This window comes from Lactuca virosa, chromosome 4 (genome assembly GCF_052849685.1).
Source record: "Lactuca virosa cultivar CGN04683 chromosome 4, Lactuca_virosa_CGN04683_v6, whole genome shotgun sequence".
NCBI lineage: Eukaryota > Viridiplantae > Streptophyta > Magnoliopsida > Asterales > Asteraceae > Lactuca > Lactuca virosa.
The window spans coordinates 506,014,384-506,035,995 of record NC_136429.1 but is presented as its reverse complement, the minus strand read 5'-3'; the positions used below and the strand labels follow the sequence as shown (position 1 = coordinate 506,035,995).

At 35.0% G+C, this 21,612-nt stretch overlaps 1 pseudogene; it reads right to left on the bottom strand.

Annotated features, from left to right (window-relative positions):
* Window positions 1-19,041: 19,041 nt before the first annotated feature.
* On the bottom strand, window positions 19,042-20,641 carry LOC145109373 (UPF0496 protein At4g34320 pseudogene; annotated as a pseudogene).
* Window positions 20,642-21,612: the final 971 nt, after the last annotated feature.

Genomic DNA, 21,612 nt, shown 5'->3' with positions numbered 1-21,612 from the left:
ATATTACTAATAATATATGATCCTATAGGCTCACACAATTATCAAGTTGGCACATTTCTTATATTTATTATTAATATGATTGTTAATAAATAATATCGATTCTTGTATTTTAATTAGGGAATAATTATTGTTTTGTGAAAATAATAATTATAAGAGAGTATTATTAGTTATTATTTCATATGGTATGAATTAATAAGTCATACACAATACTTTGGACTACTTTGATTCTTTTGTCTTTTACCTAAAAACAAAGTTTATATTTTATAAACTTGGAGATTATAAAAAATACAGAATCTTACTTTTTAAAAGGCATAATGATGGTGTGAGATGTTGTTTTTTCAACCTTCCACCTTTTGTCTCTCATGCTTCTAAAGGCTACCATTATTTTAGATTATTTTAATGGTTAGGCCTTACTTTTCATGGGCTATATAAGAGATGCTTGAGTCTTGCATTTTTGCAAGAGTGAAGCTCTTATTCTTCCTCTCTTTTCTCTCTAGAACCGTAGGTTCTTCTTCTCTTCTTCCTCTCTCTCTCTTTTGAAGTTAGTTTGTTGTTCAGAAGACCTCTTGTGTTGTTCTCTTTAGTGCTTAATTGAGTTAAGCACTTAAAGGCTTTAGACACTCAAGAATACAAGAAGGAACTAGCATTCCAATTGTCTTACTCTTGATGGTGGATACTTGTAGAGAAAATCATACACTTTGATCTTTTGTTATCTTCATCAACACCCCAAAACCAAGTGGGTTCAAAGGCTTTAAAGGTTATCTCTAAAACATCCTATGGTTGGTTTTATTTCATTCTAACCTCTATAAATGGATCCATGATGGTTCGGTTTTGTTATGAACTAAAAATAAACTTGTTATTTTTATAGTCTTCTGTTGCCGTTTTTTATGAAAAACAAACTTTTATTTCGTATCAAAGCGCAACAGTGGTATCAGAACCATTTTTTATATGTTAGAATGATTTTTTATGTTTGATAATCTTTGGTTTTTGGAAAACAAGCATAGATTTCTTTTGGTTAATAAAAATCCATATTTGTCTTCTTTGACAACTTCTTGGTTAAAATTGTTTATTTTTATATATAACCATTTTTCATGCATTTTGTTATATAAAAGTTGCCTTAGAAAAAACAAATAGTTGTTTGTTATAATATTTGATATGTTGTTGTATATAAACAAGCCATTTGGACCTTTGTGTTGTGTTTGATATTTATTCATTCATAAGATAAATAGGTATTTTTTTTCATTTGTTGATTTGTTGTAATAAATTAGTTAGACTAGTTGTATTTATTTTTAAATGTAACAAGATGAAGAAATTACCACTTTGAAGATGACTTAACCATTTAAGACCATAATCCAAACCATAAGCTTCCACTTTTGGTTTTGGGATTAATTATAGTCTTAATGGTTTAAGTGTTGCAACTTTCACAACATGAAGATTTGAAGTCCTTTTGCACGCAAGAGTTGCCTTGGCAAGTGGGAGCTTGAACACATTTTGAAGTGTCTCTTAAGTCCTTTAGGAAATACTTAATAGTTCTTATGACGGCTCACAAAAATTATTACTACACATTATAATGCATGCTTGTGATCTTTATTTTATGTTAAATACATGTTATGTTTTATGTATGAAAATGGTTTTACATGTCAAATAACATTTTTTTCATAAGATAATCTCACTTGGAGTTTGAGTTAAAAATATTTAAAATATAACATAACATGTTTATAAATGAATATTTAGAAAAACGTTTTACCGGTTACCGGTTTACCGGTTAAAACTCAATTTTTGTTGAAAATAGTTTTATTGTAAAAGATATAAATACCCAACTTTAAAATATTTGAAATGGTTTAAAAGATGTTTAAACTTTATATAAACTTCATGTCTTTATAATAAATAATGAGTTTTTATTAAAAAGACTAAAATTGGTTTATAGCGTTATAACGACAAATAATAAAACTAGTGATTATTTTTGCTATGATATTGGTGTTTTAAACATAACACAACATGTTGATATTATGTTTTATGCATGCTAAATGAGATTTAAAACATAAGTATCATCACCCAAGTTTTGGTTTATCAAAATTTGACTTTTATCATAAGATGCATAAAGTTGAGTTTATAAAATAAAATGATTTTATTCTATAAATTCATGGAGTCATAAGTTTTTTATTGTTAAAAGAAAATTTAAAATAGTGATTTTATAACTCATCCAAAACTCCAAGTCTTAAGCATAAAATAAAGTTTTATTAAGACTGTTACCGGTTCTTAAAATCAATCTACAACTAAACTTTAAAATACTGGATTTTAGTTTATAATTGATCGCGGTTAATGGCAAATAAAATAAAGTTTTATTTGGCACCTTAAGAACCTCATAACAAGTGATAAGAATTTTACAAAAGGGTACATGAATTGTTGGATGCATGCAATATTCATGAGACCATGTTTTTATAAACTACAATTGTAAAACATATATAAACCCTTATTTACAAAACTTCAAATCTATGCAATCCATTTAAAATTCACTTGGAATTTTTGTGCAGTTCATATGGATTTTTGGGTTACCATATTCATTTGGGTTGTCAAAAATAGTCAATGTGTTTTTGTATTTTCTTATGGGAAAATGGTCACCTAACCATTTGTGGAATAGAACTCACATGTTTTTTAAATGGATGATTTGATCAATTTCTTATGTGATAAAGGTCGCCTAAGCATAAGAGTTTTGAGGCATAGATGGGATAAACATGCCAAGCTAAACAATAGTTGTTTAGGATCCCATAATCTAGGAGTTACATATCCTATACAATTGGTAATCGCTACCTACCGAGTTTGATTAAGTTTATGAGATAAATGTCGCCTAACCATTTACTTGTTTCATTACTTGGATTCTAGACTTTAACAAATTAATGTTTTAAGAAACAGTATGAGGTATTAATTTTTAAAGACTAAATATTGAAAATACTAAATGAAACTTTGTTAAATTCTATTGATAATTGTTAATAATTTTACGCCCTGCAAAATCTCTCTCTTGTTGAGTTTCAAGAGACAGTAACATTTGATGGTTATAATTTCTATAACTGGTATAATATCTTGAGGTTCTACCTTTAAGATAAATAGAAATTATATATACTAAACGATCTTATACCTGAATAACCTCTGCAACCAGTTAGTCTGATCATGATACTTTGATGGAAGTATTATTGTGATGATGTTGACGTGTCTCACATCATACTGGAGTGATTAACCATGACTTACTGAAAGTCTTGGATAATTATGAAACATATCAGATGTCTCATCAAATAAAGCAGATATTCAATTAGAACACTAGAAATAGCTTCAAGTCTGTTCAAGCATTGAATAAAAGGAAGTCTAAGAGATTGTGCACTCATATAGACTTATAGTTCAGTTAAGGGAAATACATCATAAACCCAGAAATCAAGAAAGGACCAAATGATTAGTGTTGTTTCTATTGTGGAAGAAACTGGACACTAAAGGAGTAATTGCTCCTCTCATCTCATCAAGCTGAAGAAGTCTGACTTGGACAAGACTTCAGATGTCTATATGATAGAACTATTTATTTTTCCATCATTCACTTGAGTATGTAATACTTCATGTGACACTAATAATTGATATTATGTGTTGATGATTGGAAGAAATAATCAATTGATTACAGACGAATGGTATTGAAGATATAACAAGTGTTGTTATAGTCTTTTATTTAAACAATAGTTGTATTGTACATATCCTTATAGGGACATGTAACAGTTGTAATTTATGAATAAATCTAGATTTATCGTTTAATGGACGTTCACAATCATGTTTAGAAACGATGTATTCCGTGTTAAAGAATATTTTCTCATAATGTTATTTATGAAGTAAATCTATAATCTTTCATTAAATTAATGGTTCTAATCATAACAACTATATAATCAAATGATATTTGATTGGAACTAATCTATGTCATAATCATCATGATAATATAAATAAGAAATACATATACCAACTTCAAAAGGATGAAATTTTTTAAGGCAAATAAGCTTGATTCATTTGATATATGTGAATCCTATTTATATGGGAAGATGATTCACAAGAGTCTTTATCTATTAGTAGTTAAAGAACAAAAGTGTGACAAAGAGTTATACATGAGTGATGTATGTAATCTTTTTTTTTCAATCCATGAATAGATTTGGTGATAGATACTTAATCAATTTCACTGACGACTTTTATTCGTTGTTGATGAAACCTTTTGATTTGATTAGATTTTTCATAGTGAATATTGAAATACAACTTAATGAGATCATCATTAACCTTTCGATGTGATCAAGAAAATGAGTTTTGTAAACCAAGTCTTCTTGGAACATCTTAGGAGTTGTGGAATCGATTCAGAACTCATTCCGTCAAAAACACTCACTCGTCATTAGTATGGTTCTTGTGGCACAGGATCACCTGGTTACTTGAATCTATCTTTTGATATTTGAGGTAGCCTTCATATTCTAGTGGGATAGGGTCACCTATCCACTAGCTGAATGTCGATAGTACAAGTTTTTGAAGAGGATATAAATAGACCTTGCAATCTATTGTATGATGTTTTAAAATAACTATTTACTTTATAAAATTTTTGGAATTATGCTCACTGCAACAAATATATATTGAATATATATTTCCAACCAAACAAATGGATTAGATACTTATATTAGGCTAAGGATGAAATGGTTTATCCTTATCTAAAAGGTATGGAGTCATTGAGCTGATGTTAGACAATAAGCTTAACCACTCTAGTATCTACTAACTGTATTTATCTAGAATATCCTAAATGATTGTTTAGGATAAAGTTTCTACTAATCCCACTAATTGTCATTCCATAAGACAAGTGATTAGAAAGTTCTTTTTGTAAGTGGGAGCTATATGGAACTTTAAGAGCTTAAGAACCATAAACTAAATGCATCATAGTTTGAAACTAGCAAATTTCAATTGTTGTTAAATATGCTCAATGGTTGATCAGAAACTAATAAAACACATAGATATACATTCATGTATGATTATCAAGTATGGGCTTGAATAATTTTGCTCGATGTATTTGAAAGAAAGCTATGTTTAAAGTTGTTACACATGTGCTAAATTTTCAAATAGATTGAGATGACTCTCAGTCACAATCGGGCGTGTCCTCATTATGAATGAAGATATAGTTACATGGATAGTGGTTCCATGTAGATTTTAATTACAGTTACACATCAAAGTTAGAGTACCTCGCGGTGGAGAACCACGTACAAAGATGCTTAATGTATAGTTCATTATGACTCTGAGTAATCCCATTACGCAAGTATTGGTATCTAAGTCATATTCAAGCATCTAATTCATTCTCAATAGTTTTTCATTATATATGAGTTATATATATAAAACTAAAAATGATTGTGTTCGCAAAGTTTACGCAAATCAAGTTTCTCAAATCTACGTAACAAAGCTGCTTAATTAGCTAAAGCATGAAAGTCAAGTTGGTGCTATAGAGCATTGTTGATACAAGTAGATGTATTTGATTGAAATTTAGTATTTGGATATTGGAACAATAAAGCAACATATATTGTAATGAATGAAATATTGGATATGAGTCTTTCATTAAATAATTGTTGTGTTCTATATTAGCATGTTTAAATCCTTGAATAACTAGGTTATTCTAAATGTCCATAGTCGTTCATAGGTGTGGGAGCATCTACGAAGTAAGACTAATATGAGTGGATTGGTGGATTCTCATAGAGATGAGAATGGCAAAAAGCTGCTACCAACTTCATAGGCACTTGATTAGGAGAATAAGTATTGGACTTGACCTGCATCAAAACCACTTTATGGATCATAGTCAAGAGCGATGCTTTGATCAAGGTTGTATATTTTTAAGCTTAGACCTGAGATACATATTTGGGACTTGAGGTGTAGGGATTGTTGTGCTTAGACATGGTTTAACGTTGTTTCGTAAAAAGCAGTCATAAGGGCCATCGTTGGGTATGACATGAACTACATTGATAGGCGTATGTAGTCAAGATGATCTTTGTATTCTTAGACCTAAGATACATATTTGGGACTTGAAGTGTAGGAATTGTTGTGCTTAGACATGGTTTAACACTGTTTCGTAAAAGGCAGTCATAAGGGCCATCGTTGGGTATGACATGAACTACATTGATGGGCGTATGTAGTCGAGATGGGATTTGTCCCTCTTATTCGTTGAGAGCATGACATCTAAGGCCTTAGTTAAAGTTGAACATTAAATGAGATTGATCGCGATCCATATTGTAACATCCTATTTATTAAATAAGTAAATAGATAAAAAAAATGATGAACGAATAGTCGCCCTAAATTCGTATTATTTAGTGGGGTGTTGGTTTTGGGGAGCCGAATGTTATAAATTGGATTATTCGGGGGTTAAAAGGGTAATTTCAGGACTTATTTCGTAAGGATTTAAGAAGGCAGGGTGTAATTGGTAACTTTTGGACTTAAAATGAAAAGAATTGTGGGAGCAGGGGTATAAAGAGTAAATTTTGGGCCTTAGTTGCAAAGATGTTTATGGGGAGGGACCAGTTCTGCCATTATGGCAATATGTTCCATTGTGTGTCGGGTATATAAACCCTACGAAACCCTAACCGTAAAAGATATACAGTTGCACCACCCTTATACCTCCCATCTTCCAGTCGTCATCCTCACAACCCCTATCTCCGGCCGGCACCGCTACCCCCTGCTTTCGAAGTCGCAACCACCACTGAGCTCCTGTTGCCGGCGACAACGAGGGCCATCAGGAAGGAGCCATTGAATACCGCCGACAAAGCTTCGAACGACCGCTGCCACCCCTCCGCCGTTATCATCTTCCTCTGCCTTCTGTCGCTGCTGTTGCTATCGTTCGCTTCATCCTATCTTCTCTATCATTTCAGTGTTGCACCACAGCCATGTCCGCCACTGCCCTTCAGCCCTCATTACCGCCATTAGATGCTACTGTGGCCCCTTCCAATGACGTTGTCTTCTCCTTACACCACCGTGAGGTGGGTGATTGTATTTATCTCCGAGCAAGGACGTGTAGGTGTGGATTGTGTAGTCATTTCGTCGTTGGTGTGGCTACTTGACCGGGCACCAAAAGAAATCACCGCCACCACCGTGAGGTGGTGGCTGCCATCCCAAATCCGTTGTTGTCGCCATCGTCAGCCACCAGGTGGGTGGATGGAGTGTATACTACTATCAGAAGTGGGTGTATGTGTGTTTTGTCTAGCCGGAAAACCAAGAAAAGGCCACCACCACCACCACCGTGAGGTGGTGGCTGCCACCATATGTCACCACCGGCCACCACTAGGGTGGCTGTGTGTGTGTTGTATTAGTGTGTGTGTATGTGTTAATTGGGTGTTTGCTTTGTAATATTGTAACCGATGCTAGAATAATAAAAGAAACTCGTAACCACCACCGTGAGGTGGTGGCCGCCGCCGTGAGCAGCCGTTGACCACCACTACACGAGGTGGTAGTGGGTGGTGCCCAACTAGCGAAACCCTAATGGGCCTAATGAAACCCTAATGGGCTTAAGGACTTAGTTTTTGGGCCTAATTTGATTGTAATGGGTTGGAAACCCTAATTAGGGTTTAGAAAACCCTAATTTTGGAATTATTGGTTTGGACTTATCGGGACCCGCATTTTGGACCATTGGAGTGAAGATATGACTCAAGCCTGATTTCATTGTATGTTTGGACTTAATGGACTAAGTCCTTAATGGATTAAGTCCTTAATGGGTTAAGTAGGAACACTTAACCCTAATCGTCATTTTATGTGAAAAAACCCTGATTAGGTTTGGGTTCTTATTGGGCCATTTATTTGACTAAGCTGTTGTGGGCCTTTGTGGGCCAATTGGGAACATATTTATGGACTAAGGAAGTTATTGGGCTTTAGGATAAGGCCCATTGGAGAGGCTTGGGCCCAATTTGGAAAATTGGGCCATAAGTGGGCCATAATTAGGCCTTGAGGATTATTAGCTATTGGGCCATCAGAATGCCAATTGTTTGGAATGGAATAAATGGTTGGGCCTTAAGATAAGCCCATGTAGAGGTTTGGGCCCAATTTGGAAAATTGGGCCATATGTTAGGCCTTAGTTGATTATTTGGCTTTTGGGCCTTCGAGTGCGAGTTGGGCCTTGGTTTTGAACCAAGCTAGATTAGGGGTAAAATGGTCCATTTACCCCAAGTGTAGATGTATGGTTATGCATTGGAACCCAATTATTAATTGGGTGTCATTTTGATGTTGACAGCTTGGGAATCTATCAACCAGCAATGAGAGTTTTATCTGCGGGACTTCAGCAGTGTCAAGTGAGTCTCCTACCATACCAATGGGTCTAAGCCACCAAGGCCGGCCTATTTTACGATATGTGATATGCTAGCTGATTATGTGTTATGTTAGTATGACGTTTGCATGGAAGACCTCGGGGGGTTCCTGAGGCAGTAGACTAAGACCATGTGGGGGTTCCCAAGGCAATTGGTTATATGTGTTATGTGGTATGCTAGCTATTATGTGATATGTGGTATGCTAGATATTTCTGTGATATGCGGTGTGCTAGTTGACTCTGTGTTGCTTGCATGGAAGACCTCGGAGGGTTCTCGAGGCAGTTGGATATCAGACCATGTGGGGGTCCCCATGGCATTCCAGGCTAAGACCATGTGGGGGTTCCCATGGCATTTGGAGTAAGACCTTGGAGGGTTTCCAGGGCATCCTTAGGCTAAGACCTCGGGGGGTTCCCGAGGCACCCGATGTAAGTGTTGGGTTATGAGCATTCTAACACTCCTAAGTGTACATGCAACCCTAAATACCTTGGATCTATGTTTTCTCTATTAAACATACAATTATGAACATCCAAGGTATTATCCTACTCTAGCATACAAAATAATAAATATAACAAGATAGAATACATACCTCTTTGATGTAGAATGTCTTCATGAAGCTTGAGTGCTTAGTGCCCCAAGTGTGACACCTCAAATGGTTCACACAACACCAAATACACTTGGAATAACTTGAGATAAACTTGAACACTCCTTGAAATCGTCTAGCCCTCACACTCACACATTAGTGCACGATTTCTTGAGCCATGGGATTCTTTTATATGGTGGCTATTAGGGTTACACCATGTAACTCATAACTTTACCCATTCCTTATGCTCCATGGATTTTAACCTCCATGGAGTATCCATGGGTCACCCCATGGACTTAGTCCAACATAAGGAATCTTGGATCACAAGCCCACATATATAAGAATGAATGATTTACACAATCAACCCATATATTTAATTAGTCTCCTTTTGATCACTTAATTAATTCCAAATTAATTCTTGATCAATACTAATTAAATAACCTTATTAATATATTAGAACTTATAATATATTAACCAACCTTAAGTGTTATTTCTCTCATTATAGTATATCCAAATGCATGATGCCATGCAACCCAAATGGACCATGTCGGGTCGGGTCAAGTCTTACATATTATAGTTATGGACTTAGACATTAATCCAATAGTCTCCCACTTGGATAAGTCTAAAACTATTATTGCGTATGACTTCAGGAACCGATCAGCAATCGTAGCTCTCAAAAGCTTCTGTCGAACTCTGACCTTGTCGATGAACTCTGACCTTTATCAATGACTTGTCCATTAGATAAGGGATCATATATTCCTCCATTCTAGATATCATATGGACTGAGACATGGATTATCAATCATTCTCTCTGTCCATTTGTTGTTTCCCGATTTCCGATTCATGATGACTGACTGATTGAACAAATCAAATCAGTCCTGGCTTGGCCAAGCACTCACATGTATCATCTTTAAATCATCGAGGGGCCCACAGATATCGCTTTTATCCCGAAGGTAAAAGGAATGGATAAACTTCGACTTATATGGCTTGTTCTACTACTTGTTGAATCATACACAAAGGCACGTTTTATAACATCGAGTTACCAATGCGTTTTCGTACAATCAATGTATAACCAACTCATAGTAACAACTCATATCTCTAGGTTTGAAGAATATAAGATATTATCGTCTCATGATCACTCGTGATAAAATCCATGAAGTGATTCAAATGAGCGCGGTTGAATCCAATACTCAGAACTTATGAGCACTCATGAGTGTTGTAGCACCACTTTGTCCACCAACTTGGACCTCTACAAACCAACCCATGACAGTCTTGATTCATATCTACTTCCAACATATGACCGACTGTGGATAGTTTGAATAACTTAATCATTCAGGAAGAGCGACTTAGTTATTCTGGAAGTCAAAACATGCAAAGTGAAACATAAGAATAAATGAATCAAATATGGTATCAAACCCTATGAATATAAATAAACACTTTTATTTATCACCATACTGATTACTCATTATTCATTGTTTCGGTTTTATCAACTTTATACTTGAATTTAAAACAATAGTTGTCCCATGCTCCAAGCATGTACACTATGTTTTCTAAACACTAGTCATGCCATACACCAAGTATGCATACTATGTTTGTCTATGATCTTTACTTTGTAAAATAGATCAATTGAACATCACTCCAATGATCCTCTTTTCACAGTCCCAAATCCTTACTGCAAAAGCAAGAATTCCAAATTCATGCCATTTACTGAAATCTGTTAGATTCTAAACTTATATGCATTGATCCTCTTAATGATTATGCACGAAGTCAGAAAGACTTGACAACAATCATTATAGAGCATTCCAAAGGAGATCAGCTCCTTGGAAACATCCTTCTTTCATTAAGTTTCCTAATCTTACACAGATTGAATAATTTCTAACTTTGAAACATTTCCATATTCCATTTTGACTATCACTTCTGAACAAGAGTTGCCTCCTTACAGATTATGTCAATATGGTCCTTCCAGAATTAACATTATACTTCCAACTGTCCTTGAGCAACCAATCTTTGGTAAACCTTAGATTGTCCTCGACAATTGCTTAATCATTTTAGTCATATCCAATTCTAGACCTTTTCCCTTCATAATGCCCCGGGCATTTGGAAAATTTTAGAAAGGATGAATATAGCACATGTAGTCGATCCTATATCTGAAGCATATGGGATACGATTCATGATGTCTCATATAAAGACTAAAACAGTCTTTTGCTATAATATTTCCATTTCAATTTGCCAAGTTCTCAAAATTCAGATTATGAAAAGGGATGTCGTAATCATAATCGAATTTTAGAACGCAAATAATGGACCCATATATAGAATTTCCTTATGTTGAGCCATTCCAACATGAAATTCATATATATATCCTTGATTAAATACGATTAAAATCTCAATCTAAGCTTTTAGAATTGAAATGAAGTATAATTTCCTCTCCCTTAATTATAGCAAAACAACTTTTTCAACCCCTGCAACCTCACGAATTGAAACTTTTGTTTTCTATAATTAACATTGCTAACTTGCAACCTTTGTCATAATTATCATGCTCCCACTAACATGATGATTATTAGCATAACACTTATGATCGCACTAGCTTTGACATGTACTCAGTAATCAGCTGACTTTCTTACCAAAGTTCAGATTTCTGATACTAGATTGTTTTGATAAAACTTTATCAAAATCATACACCTCTCTTAGATAGCTCACATGTGTGTCTAAACAATTTTAGAACTATGAAAAGGGATGCCGTAATCATAGTCTCAATTGTTTAGACCTTTGCCACTTCTCACAAGTCCATGTTAGTGTGTCGGTAAACCACACACGCTCCACTAACGACTTTGAGAATGCAAATATCACAATTGCTATCTAGCTAAAATCTACTTAGTGAAAGTGTTTCCTCACCATCATTTTCATGAATCGGAGAGAAACCTTATGACACTTAGATTTAATAGTGTATCTGTTCTTATCCATGTGATTTTGTCGAAACCATAATCACAAGACAAGGTTAGTGACAAATCCAAACTCATATTGATTAAACTTGTGCAATCTTAAATTCTTGCCATTTGGCAGCTCAGGTGCCTACCATTGCTTCCAAGTAGTTGTGCAACCAATTGAGAACTCTCAGAACTCCTATGCAAAGCCAACTTGAATAGGCACAAAAATTTCAACACGATAGGTTATAAACCTCAAGTCGTGTGCTAGTGAAGGACTTTAGGTTTTATTCTTGATTAAGTCTTGAAACTTTCAAGAGCTTTAAGACTCCCACTGTCCTCTTGACATATAAGACTCCCTTGTCAAATATTCAAGAGATAGTGCAGATTCTTTATCAATACTAACACTTTACACAATTGGCCTAAGTTGGTCTCTGTTTTATCCAAAACATCACAACTTACCAATTTCAAATGTACAAGAGTAGATAACCTTTTACTCTTACATTTGACTAGTGTTAACAAACCCTCTTTAAGATATGTCACTCAAGTTACAATCTTGGAGTATGACTCTAAGAATTGTTTTGGAACGAAGTATGACTCATCTTTTTGATTTAACCATTTCAACAATTCATGACTCCTCTTCTTAGTCATAAGAATGCACTAAGATGACTTTAGAGGACCAATTGTGATATGGTATCTTAATCATTAAGATGATCATAAACATGATACTAAAGTACTCTCCCATCTTTTCAGATTTGAGAAACTTTTATCTTTCTGCCATACTTTGATTCTTCTTATTCGTTCTGTCTCACATTGAAACTTCTCCAATGCTATAGACTTATACTTAAACTTATAAGTATAACCATATTTACTGAACTTAAGTAAATCATGACGAATAGTCTTCTTGATCTTTTGTGGTGGACTTGACCAGTGCACAAGAATGTGTACTCGATCCCTTAGTCCTTTCCTTATTCACATAAGGAATTAGTCTTAATTTTCCAAGCTGAAAGTTCTCATTCATCATACTATACAACTTGCATGATTCCAAGTTTCGGTCCAATTGAACCTTGGGTGATGAGAATCTTTCCTTATTTGGTAATATTAGACACTACCACAACCGAAAGAATCAAATCCATTTTTCCAATATTGCTATCAATGGAATCTTATAAGCAACAACTTTTCACAAATGCCATTGTAAGGATACTTAAAATAAATAAAATCAAAACCTTTTTCTTTTATTTTAAAACTTTGCGGAAAAACTTATCCTTACAATCCATATGAAAACCTTGTTGTTATCTATTCCTAAGCAATATAAATATCATAACTCTTAAGTAATAGCCCAAAATTCTGATCACCGAACCATGCGATTGAAATCCATCTTCGCGATCAGAATCAGCATGTACTTAATAGAGTTAGACAATGGACTTTACCTGAAGTAGAGCCAAACTTATTGACTTTAACATCCTTAGGTAAATTTGGCAGCTTCGTAACCAATGCCCCTTCCTTTGGCAATAGTTACCTATGGACCCTTGATAATGGGACTATCTCAGACTTCGCCTCTCTCTTTACCATTGGGTCAACCGAGTTGACTATGGTCGATCCCTTTCCATTGGGAAGAGAGAGCTTTACTGGATATCCAATGTCATCATTGTCAATGTCCATAGCGTTTTAGGAAGTTGATCTTAGCAAATAGATAAGATCATTAAGGGTCTTGTCTTAGTCTGTTTCATAGGATTCCCAAAAGAACTCACTATGTGACTTAGAAAGTAGTTGAGCCACCAACTTTCTCAAGACTTTGACACCCAACTCTCCCGGCTTGTCAATATGTGACTACATCTCCAAGATGTGATCACACCTAGACCTTGCCTTGCCAATAAGGATTGAGTGACCTTAAACTTTTTAGGAACTTGTGGGTTAGGGAGAATAACTGGAGGAGGTGAAAGAAGTATGATATCCATGGGACATCATCTTCATTTAGGAAAGCTTATTTCAAGAGATTTGGGAAGATCATAAATGTCTAGACCAGACATCTTTTTGGGAGATATTCAAGATAGTTGATTTAAAGTCCTTAATATGACACCCAATATGAAATATTAAGGCTAGGACCCAACAAACTATTTTATAACTTAGAAGAGGGATGCCGTAATCCAAGCTATAAAATATTTGAAGGTAGGTGAATGACGATTCACCAATTTCCACCATGAAAAAGGAAATAATTTATTAGGTTATAATTGGATTTGAAAGTCCTAGATCTTTGAGATTCATTGAACTGTTCAAAGGCATGTTTCAATCTCGAGTGTGCCCTTCAGGTTTTGTGACTGGGATGCCGAGGATCACAAAACAAGGTGTGAATAACCATGCAAATATACTTAGTACCCTTAATATTTACCCCTTAATCAGTGTGCCGGTTAACCACACACGCTCCACCGATACTATGATAAATATTAAGTTACCCTTTGCCTACCTTGTTAAGTCCAGGTTAGTGTGCCGGTTAACCACACACGCTCCACTAACGACTTAAGCAAAGTGCAAAGTGTAATTTCATGGGTTAGCACCAAATTCACATTTTCCTAAGTAACTAAGATTGGGTATTAATAAGAGTTTAGTTACTTAGTATTTATCATTAATACTTTTAATGAAAGGAGAATTATAGTCCTTGTCCTACCCGTTCGGCTAACGACCCTCCACCAGTCAAGGAAGCGGTGGGTGAGAGTGGACACCCATTAAACTGCCATTTTATAGGCAGTAACCTTATACCCCCCTTATAGACCGGCTTCGTGAATGAGGCCTACTAACGGTAAGACCGACTTTACTCTTATACATATATATAAATATTATTAACTTATAATATTATAAAGTATAAGGGTTGAATTTTAACTTTTAAAATTCTAAGGGCTAACTTGGAATTAAAGTATTCATAAGTGAAAACTTTTCAAATTCCAAAACTTGAGGGCAAGTTTTGAAACTATTCAAAACTAATTAATTCCATAACTTATGAGTTTAAAGTAGTTTTAATTAAAAAAAAACTCTTCAAGTTCCATAACTTGAGGACAAGTTATGGAAGACTTTAAACTAATTAATAAAAAAATAACTTTTTTTTATTGTAACTTATGGAACTAATTAAGGTTACACTTTTTTTTTTAATTTAATGAAGAGACTCTTGAACCTCCATAACTTGAGGACAAGTTATGGAGTCATAAAACCATTTAATTAGAACTAGACTCTTCATTTTGTAACCTTTGCCAACTTTTATGAGTTTTATGATTCTTAAATGTGACTTTTCATATAACTTGAGGACAAGTTACAAAAACACACTTTGGCATCAACTCTTAGATTAAAATGGATTGAAAACAACTATTTCACACAACTTTTCTATTAATCTAAGAACCTCATAAGAACAAGATAATTCAAATCATCAATCTTCAAGAAATTAGCATGAACATACAAACTAATACAAATCTTGAAATTATGACAATTATCTTAGAAATTGGATTAGCATGAACATTACCACATCAAAAACAAGTTTATAAGTCCAAAAACATCTTAGGGTAATGTTCCTACTCCAATTCCAGCCAAAACAATCGAATATATGCATCCAACTTGATTTCTCAGCTATTTTTGCAAGTATAACAAGAAAACAAGCCTAGGCTCTGACACCACTGTTGGGTTATGAGCATTCTAACACTCCTAAGTGTACATGCAACCCTAAATACCTTGGATCTATGTTTTCTCTATTATACATACAATTATGAACATCCAAGGTATTATCCTAATCTAGCATACAAAATAATAAATATAACAAGATAGAATACATACCTCTTTGATGTAAAATGTCTTCATGAAGCTTGAGTGCCTAGTGCCCCAAGTGTGACACCTCAAATGGTTCACACAACACCAAATACACTTGGAATAACTTGAGAGAAACTTGAACACTCCTTGAAATCGTCTAGCCCTCACACTCACACATTAGTGCACGATTTCTTGAGCCATGAGATTCTTTTATATGGTGGCTATTAGGGTTACACCATGTAACTCATAACTTTACCCATTCCTTATGCTCCATGGATTTTAACCTCCATGGAGTATCCATGGGTCACCCCATGGACTTAGTCCAACATAAGGAATCTTGGATCACAAGCCCACATATATAAGAATGAATGATTTACACAATCAACCCATATATTTAATTAGTCTCCTTTTGATCACTTAATTAATTCCAAATTAATTCTTGATCAATACTAATTAAATAACCTTATTAATATATTAGAACTTATAATATATTAACCAACCTTAAGTGTTATTTCTCTCATTATAGTCTATCCAAATGCATGATGCCATGCAACCCAAATGGACCATGTCGGGTCGGGTCAAGTCTTACCAATTATAGTTATGGACTTAGACATTAATCCAACAGTAAGACCCTGGAGGGTTTCCAGGGCATCCTTATATGTTTGCATGTTTAGCTTCTATGTTTGAATGTATGGTTGATTGGTAGCTGGTGAGACCATGTGGGGGTTCCCATGGCAGTGGGCTAAGACCATGAGGGGGTTCCTATGGCACCGGGAGTAAGACCTTGGAGGGTTTCCACGGCTTCCTTATATGATTATATGCATGGCTTATGTGATTGATATGGTTTATGTGGATATGTAGCTGATACAGCTAATATGGATTATGTGATTATGTGGATTGTATGGGGTATGCTCTGGGGAACTCACTAAGCTTTGTGCTTACGGTTTACAGTTTTGGTTTCAGGTATCATCGATTTGGAAAAGAAAGGCTCGGATTGGTCGCAGTGCACACACCTATGATTTCCGCAATGAATGATTTTGGGACGAACTCTGATAAATGTTTTGCTTAATGATGATTTGAAATGTTCGAAATAAATGGTATCAATGTTTTAGCTATATTAAAAAAAATGAAATTTTTACCCTTGATTTTTGGGTCGTTATACATATCTCATGTTCGGCATGATGTCTGAGACAAAGGAATAATTGACACCAAACCTTTAGTAACAATTGCAGCTTAGAGCTCTTGGAAGTGGCTGTTGATGAGATGGAACCCTTCATATGTGTTAGGGGCAGTAGCTCGTTGCTAGACGTCAGGTACTGTCTATGTCAGTTTATAATGAATCTTGTGCAAGTGGGAGATTGTTGGATCTATATGCCCAAGAATCATTATGGAGTGATATTGCTAATAATATATGATCCTATAGGGTCACACCTTTATCAAGTTGGCACATTTTTTATATTTATTATTAATATGATTATTAATAAATAATATCGATTCTTGTATTTTAATTAGGGAAAAATTATTGTTTTGTGAAAATAATAATTGTAAGAGAGTATTAGTAGTTATTATTTCATATGGTATGAATTAATAAGTCATGCATAACACTTTGGACTAGTTGGATTCTTTTGTCTTTTACCTAAAGACAAAGTTTATATTTTATAAACTTGGAGTTTATAAAAATAACGAATCTTACTTTTTAAAAGGCATAATGATGGTGTGGGATGTTGTTTTTTCAACCTTCCACCTTTTGTCTCCCATGCTTCTAAAGGCTACCATTACTTTAGATTATTTTAATGGTTAGGCCTTACATTCATGGGCTATATAAGAGATGCATGAGGCTTGCATTTTTGCAAGAGTGAAGCTCTTCTTCTTCCTCTCTTTTCTCTCCAGAACTGTGGGTTCTTCTTCTCTTCTCCCTCTCTCTCTTTTGAAGTTAGTTTGGTGTTTAGAAGACCTCTTGTGTTGTTCCCTTTAGTGCTTAATTGAGTTAAGCACTTAAATGCTTTAGACACTCAAGAATACAATAAGGAACTACCATTCCAAGTGTCTTACTCTTGATGGTGGATAATTGTAGAGAAGATCATACACTTTGATTTTTTGTTATCTTCATCAACACCCCAAAAGTAAGTGGGTTCAAAGGCTTTAAAGGTTATCTCTAAAACATCCTATAGTTGGTTTTATTTCATTCTAACCTCTATAAATGGATCCATGATGGTTCGGTTTTGTTATGAACTAAAAATAAACTTGTTATTTTTAAAGTCTTTCGTTGCCATTTTTTATGAAAAACAAACTTTTATTTCGTATCAAAACCCAACAATACCAACCTGGATATGTTTTATTTATTCTGCACAAAACATGCAATCCAACCACATAAATCTTAAATTTTTGCAAACAGACATCAATCTTACATTTAACCGCTAATTTTAGGTGGATCGAGGTTCGTGACCGTCGCCACAAGGAGATTGATGTGAACGCAACATGTGGCTTGGATGCCGGGATGGAATTTTCTAATAGGGTTTTGCTGAGAAATTTGGATCGGGGTCTAGTGGGTTTGATTCCATATGTAGTCGGAGTTTTACGAGGCACAAATATTAGCGAGTGGGGAAGAAGGAGTTTCAAAGAGGTGATGGGTTTCCTGTACAAGATTAGCGAGTATGGAAAATGGAATTTCATGTACAAGCAACTTTTAAGGAGGCGGTCGTGGCTTAGAGAGGAGGTGGGTTGTTCGAATGGGTTTTGTGGTATCAAGAGGAGAGTGATACGGTGAGTGATTTTGATAGGCGCATGTAAGGAAAAAGTTTAATCAGTTTGTTCAGGTAAGTTTCATGTTCTCAAATATCAGTTTGAATTTTACTACCAACACTTTGATGAAACTATTTTCAGATTGAAAGATTGTTATATCGTAAGGTTCATAGATGGTACCTGGAATTGCATCATAACACTACTTAAAGAACACCATTATTGACAGAGATGTATCTGGATCGTCTAAGTTTGAAGTCAGAACGGGGATTAGAGAAGGTGGGTATGGACCAGTTTCAGAGCAACAAGTTTCAGATGTTACTAACATCTGGGTTTTCTTGATTCATTGTTTTTTTGTGTCCATATGCATGAAAGAGAGAGAACGGTAAATCAAGCTTCCTCTGTAGTATCTTGGGATATAGAGAGATTTCTAAAAATTTTAATAAAAAACAATAAACTTTTAACATACTAATACATCAGCACCACGTGGACCACTTTCGGTTAACCAAAATGCTATATGGATGCCAGCTCAACCAGGAAATCGGATGACCCCTTTATTTTGGGGATATTCCTTTATTTAACCTGTATTTTGAAAGTTTAAGGATTTATAATATAAAAAAATACTTTAGGGACCATTTAAGACAAAAGACAAAAATTGGTTGGGTTATGGTGACATTATCCCATTTCATATCTATAGTTCTATAAAATTATTAGGAAAATAATAACCTCAAAGCCATCATGGCTCTTACAAAAACCTATCAAATAAAAGCATGTATGTCAAAATCTTTTCAATGAATATAAACAATTTTTTTAACAGGAGGTTTCTTTAGTGAATACCAAAGCAACATAAGCTAAATTGAGCCACTAGGGTGCTTCGTGATCTTCTGAACAATCACTAATCTTGCTCTCCGTACATCTCTGCAACATTTATCCGAATGATCACTCAATTCATCGATCGTTTTTGCAAAATCATTCACTGTTTTCTTCATTTCATCAACAGCCATAGCCACCGCTTCTTCTTCATCTTCCTTGATTGCAAATTGGGCGTTTTGCATCAAACCCTGCATCTCAATCCCTAATTTATCCACTAAAGCTTTGATATTATCAAGATCTTTGATCACAATCAAATTCCCCATTCGCATTGAACTAATCATCTCCCTTTGCCCTTTCAATTCTGTCTCGTATTTCTTCCATAACGAATTAACCCACTTCCCCATTGACCCTAGCGGCACCGCCGCTGCAGCCGCCAATGCTGTCAGCACCGCTGGTGCAGCGACGGCGGCAGCCACCACAGAGCAGATTATCACAGTGCTGAAAGTGATGACGAATATCATATTGGTCAATTTCCTCCATGTTTTTGCTGATTTCAACTTCTTGTCTACTTTACCTTTTTGGATTTGTAGTTTTTTCAGCATTGAGAGTTGCTGTTTGTATACAGATTGAAACAATTCGAAAAATTCTTCGGAGAATGGACCTTCTAACGCTTCGAATTTTTTGAACTGTTCTAGGGTTTTTAAGTAATCGTTATCTCCATCGAACTGATTGATAGCAATCTGGAGAAATGATAAGCTATATCGAGCATTTTTCAAGCAATCCTCTAGTGATGTGCAGAAATCTAGAGTTAGGATACTAAGATCGAAGAAATCTTTAACTAAGGAAAACAATTCCTCGTTATTCCAAATGTCTTCTTTGGATTCGATTAGGATGTTGACTACTTCCTGATTCATATCGAGAAGACTTCCGGTGACTTCACGAAGGGAGTCAAGGGAAAGTGAACGGACCTCGACGCCGGTGGCCAGAGAATTTATGACCCGACTTGTTCGGTATTGAAGCGACGAATCCAACGACTGGAGATCTGGATCTGATCGGCAAGCATCTTGATAAGATGTTAGATCTGGACTAAGCTGCAATTTTGATATTGATGGAGTTCCAGATGAAGAAGACGACGACCCTGTTGGTAGGTTTGTTCGACTGCTGCCGGACTCTGAGCTGTAGACACAACCCATCGGCGATGGGTGCCTGAAAATCGATTAAAGTGAATCGAGTGATGAAGAAAAAGAAGAAGAAGGGATTTCTTTTGGGGATTTTTGTGTCGTTGATTAAAGGAGAAAGTTGGGATCTTTTGAAGATCCCATTTGCCGTTGAATCTAAAGTCAACTGTGTGTGGTGTTTGATTGGATTGAATTATATTTGATTACGACGGAGGAACACGGCGGAGAACCTTCATCTCTGACTAGGGAAATTACGAAAGTACCCATCGTTGAATTCTAGCAAGAAAAATATTCTCTCTGACTTTTTCAACTCTAATGTTTGGCGTTTTGTAGTAAACTATCCTTTATCGTTTTCAAGAAAATCTAGATTCGTGTGTTGAACTTGATAAATAATCTAGTATAAAATAGGAGTGTTCATACGATTTGAAAATGTTTTTGATACTTTTAGTGGAATTATCATGTATGTCGGTATATTGTTAAACAAAATCATGCTATTTGCAAAATTGGCAACGAATGGTGCTCATTATATAAAACTACATTTTTGTTGTTTTTTGACACATGTGCATGAAACTCTCCCATATTTTCACGCAAACGATTTTGGAAATAAAAATGACATCAAATCAAGTATTTGGCAAAATCATAGCATCTTTTGTGAAATGTACGTTTTCATGTTTTCTCTAAGTTATGTAGGAGAGGGTTAGTTCCTACGCGATGTGCTATTTGTTTAAAACTCCAAGATTCAAACTTTGGTCATCTATTGAAAGGTGCTTACCAAACCTTATATGGTTGAGCCAATAAGAGATGGTTTGTGGTGGTATCTCTACTTAACCAAAATGTTAGTTTACTCTACTTTTACATAAAAAAATGTTTTACATAAAAAAATGTTTTGCGGACCCAAATCACTTGGTGAAACCCCAAATTTATTTTGTGAAATGTTTTACAAGTTATGCTTTAAATTATTTAACATATTTGGTTGATGTGGTAGTATAGATCTGTAGAAAGTAAGGATTCTAGATGGAGGAATGAACTTCCGTTTTCTATATCAATTCAATCAAAGGTACAAGAATATATACACACGTAGTATACAAACAAACTATTAATCTACAGCCTATTATCCAGGATCTAAATAACATTTACATCTAACTACCCTTTCTTACTTTGCTCTCGTCAATACTCCCCCTCAAGGTGGAGAATGTATGTCCATCATTTCCAGCTTGTCAAGAGAGCAATGGAAGACTCCCACACACAACTTTTGTAAGAATG